General features: G+C 73.5%; 1 protein-coding gene across 2 annotated transcripts in view; it reads left to right on the top strand.

The window, feature by feature from the left end:
• Positions 1-233: 233 nt before the first annotated feature.
• The window catches only part of slc25a16 (solute carrier family 25 member 16), a 97,241-nt gene continuing 93,915 nt past the window's right edge, over positions 234-3,559 (top strand). The window contains exon 1 of one of the 2 annotated variants that reach the window (XM_070874924.1): positions 234-311. The gene's annotated coding sequence lies outside the window, so the exon portion shown is untranslated. The remainder of the gene's footprint in view (positions 312-3,559) is intronic. The other variant, XM_070874925.1, reaches the window with a different exon arrangement.

Here is a 3,559-nt window from a genome sequence, read left to right as displayed (position 1 = left end):
GGAGACCAGGGACTGTGAGTGGGTCTGTGTGTATGGGGACCCAGGACTGTGGGTCTGTGTGTATGGGGACCCAGGTCTGTGAGTGGGTCTGTGTGTATGGGGACCCGGGACTGTGAGTGGGTCTGTGTGTATGGGGACCCGGGACTGTGAGTGGGTCTGTGTGTATGGGGACCCAGGTCTGTGAGTGGGTCTGTGTGTATGGGGACCCAGGACTGTGAGTCTGTGCGCGCTCCCGCCGCGGGAGCGAGTCTGGTGCGTGTGCGTAATGTCCCGGATGGAGCGGATCGCTGGGGTGCAGAGAGAAGAGAGTGGTGAGTCTGGGAGAGAGAGCGGGGGGAGAGAGAGAGAGAGAGAGAGAGAGAGCGGGGGGGAGAGAGAGAGAGAGCGGGGGGGAGAGAGAGAGAGAGAGAGAGAGCGGGGGGGGAGAGAGAGAGAGCGAGCGAGCGGCGGGGGGGGGGGAGAGCGAGCGAGCGAGCGGCGGGGGGGGGGGGAGAGCGAGCGAGCGGCGGGGGGGGGGGAGAGCGAGCGAGCGGCGGGGGGGGGGGGGAGAGCGAGCGAGCGAGCGGCGGGGGGGGGGGAGAGAGAGAGAGCGGCGCGGGGGGGGAGAGAGAGAGCGGCGGGGAGGGGGGAGAGAGAGAGCGGCGGGGAGGGGGGAGAGAGAGAGCGGCGGGGAGGGGGGAGAGAGAGAGCGGCGGGGAGGGGGGGGAGAGAGAGCGGCGGGGAGGGGGGGGAGAGAGAGCGGCGGGGAGGGGGGAGAGAGAGAGCGGCGGGGAGGGGGGGGAGAGAGAGCGAGCGGCGGGGAGGGGGGGGGGAGAGAGAGAGAGCGAGCGGCGGGGAGGGGGGGGGAGAGAGAGAGAGCGGCGGGGAGGGGGGGGAGAGAGAGAGAGAGAGAGAGCGGCGGGGAGGGGGGGGGGAGAGAGAGCGGCGGCGGGGGGGGGGGAGAGAGAGCGGCGGGGGGGGGAGAGAGAGCGGCGGGGGGGGGAGAGAGAGCGGGGGGGGGGGAGAGAGAGAGAGAGAGAGAGCGGGGGGGGGAGAGAGAGAGCGGCGGGGGGGGGGGAGAGAGAGCGGCGGGGGGGGGGGGAGAGAGAGCGGCGGGGGGGGGGGAGAGAGAGCGGGGGGGGGGAGAGAGAGAGAGAGAGAGAGAGGGGGGGGGGGGAGAGAGAGAGAGAGAGCGGGGGGGGGAGAGAGAGAGCGGGGGGGGGGAGAGAGAGCGCAGGGGGGGAGAGAGAGCGAGGGGAGAGAGAGAGAGGGGGGGGGAAGAGAGAGAGAGCGCGAGGGGGGGGAGAGAGAGAGAGGGGGGGGGAGAGAGAGAGCGGGGGGGAAGAAAGAGAGAGAGAGCGGGGGGGAAGAGAGAGAGAGCGGGGGGGGGGGGAAGAGAGAGAGCGCGAGGGGGGGGGGGAGAGAGAGAGAGGGGGGGGGGAGGGGGAGAGAGAGGGGGGGGAGAGAGAGAGAGAGGGGGGGGAGAGAGAGAGCGCGAGGGGGGGGAGAGAGAGAGAGGGGGGGGGGAGGGGGGAGAGAGAGGGGGGGAGAGAGAGAGAGAGGGGGGGGAGAGAGAGAGAGAGGGGGGGGAGAGAGAGAGCGGGGGGGAAGAAAAAGAGAGCGGGGGGGGGGGGGAAGAGAGAGAGCGCGAGGGGGGGGGGAGAGAGAGAGAGGGGGGGGGGAGAGAGAGAGAGCGGGGGGGAAGGGAGAGAGAGAGCGCGGGGGGGGGGGAGAGAGAGCGCCGGGGGGGGGGAAGAGAGAGCGGGGGGGGGGGAAGAGAGAGCGGGGGGGGGGAGAGAGAGCGGGGGGGGGGAGAGAGAGCGGGGGGAAGAGAGAGAGAGCGCGGGGGGGAGAGAGAGCGGGGCGGGAGAGAGAGAGCGGGGGGGGGGGAGAGAGCGGGGGGGGTAGGGAGAGAGCGGGGGGGGGAGAGAGCGGCGGGGGGGGGGGAGAGAGCGGGGGGGGAGAGAGCGGGGGGGGAGGGAGAGGGCGGGGGGGGGAGAGAGAGCGGCGGGGGGAGAGAGAGCGCGGGGGGGGGAAGAGAGAGCGGCGGGGGGGGAGAGAGAGCGCGGGGGGGGGAAGAGAGAGAGCGCGGGGGGGGGGGGGGGGGGGAGAGAGAGAGCGCGGGGGGGGGGGGGGAGAGAGAGAGCGGGGGGGAGAGAGAGAGCGGGGGGGGGGGAGAGGGGGGGCGGGGGGGAGAGGGGGGGGGGGGGGGGGAGAGAGAGCAGGGGCGGGGGGGGAGGGAGAGAGAGCGGGGGGGAGGGAGAGAGAGCGGGGGGAGAGAGAGAGAGAGGGCGGGGGGGGGAGAGAGCGGGGGCGGGGGGGGAGAGAGCGGGGGGCGGGGGGGAGAGAGCGAGAGCGGGGGGGGCGGGGGGGGAGAGAGCGAGAGCGGGGGGGGAAGAGAGCGAGAGCGGGGGGGGGGAGAGAGCGGGGGGGAGAGGGAGAGAGAGCGGGGGGGAGAGGGAGAGAGCGGGGGGGGCGGGGGGAGAGAGAGGGAGATAGCGGGCGGGGGGGGAGAGAGCGGGGGCGGGGGGGGGGAGAGAGCGAGGGCGGGGGGGGGAGAGAGCGAGAGCGGGGGGGGGGGGGAAGAGAGCGAGAGCGGGGGCGGGGGAAGAGAGCGGGGGGGGGGGGAGAGAGCGGGGGGGAGAGGGAGAGAGAGCGGGGGGGAGAGAGCGAGAGGGCGGGGGGGGAGAGAGCGGGGGGGCGGGGGGAGAGAGAGGGAGATAGCGGGGGGGGGGGGGGAGAGAGAGAGCGGGGGGGGGAGAGAGAGAGCGGGGGGGGAGAGAGCGAGCGGGGGGGGAGAGAGAGAGCGGGGAGGGGGAGAGAGAGAGCGAGGGGGAGAGAGAGAGAGCGGGGGGAGGGAGAGAGAGAGAGAGAGCGGGGGGAGGGAGGGAGAGAGAGAGCGGGGGGGGGGGGGGAGAGAGAGCGGGGGGGGGGTGAGAGAGAGCGGGGGGGGGAGAGAGAGAGAGTGGGGAGAGAGAGCGGGGTGGGTGGTGCGGAAGGAGAGAGTGGGGGAGGGGAAGCAGAGTGTGGTGAAGGGGGTGGAGAGAGTGGGAGGAGGGGAAGGAGAGAGTGGGGGGGGGGGAAGGAGAGAGTAGGGGGTGAGGAAGGAGAGAGTAGTGGGGGAGGAAGAAGAGAGCGGGGGTGGGGTCCGGGGGGGGGGGGGTCGTGAGAGGAGAGTCTGGGGGGGGCGGTGGTTGGAAGGAGAGTGGGGAGGGAGGGAGGAAAGTGTGAGGGGGGGAGAGGCGAGGAGAGGAGAGTGTGGGGGGGGGGAAGAGGAGAGTGTGGGGGGGTGGAGAGGAGAGTGTGGGAGGGGGGAGAGGAGAGTGTGGGAGGGGGGAGAGGAGAGTGTGGGGGGGTGGAGAGGAGAGTGTGGGGGGGGTGGAGAGGAGAGTGTGGGGGGGTGGAGAGGAGAGTGTGGGGGGGGTGGAGAGGAGAGTGTGGGGGGGGTGGAGAGGAGAGTGTTGGGGGGGGGGGTGGAGAGGAGAGTGTTGGGGGGGGGGGGTGGAGAGGAGAGTGTGGGGGGGGGTGGAGAGGAGAGTGTGGGGGGGGGGAGAGGAGAGGGGAGTGTGGGGGGTGGGTG

This window comes from Pristiophorus japonicus, chromosome 3 (genome assembly GCF_044704955.1).
Source record: "Pristiophorus japonicus isolate sPriJap1 chromosome 3, sPriJap1.hap1, whole genome shotgun sequence".
Lineage (NCBI taxonomy): Eukaryota > Metazoa > Chordata > Chondrichthyes > Pristiophoridae > Pristiophorus > Pristiophorus japonicus.
This window is presented reverse-complemented; position numbering and strand designations above follow the sequence as displayed.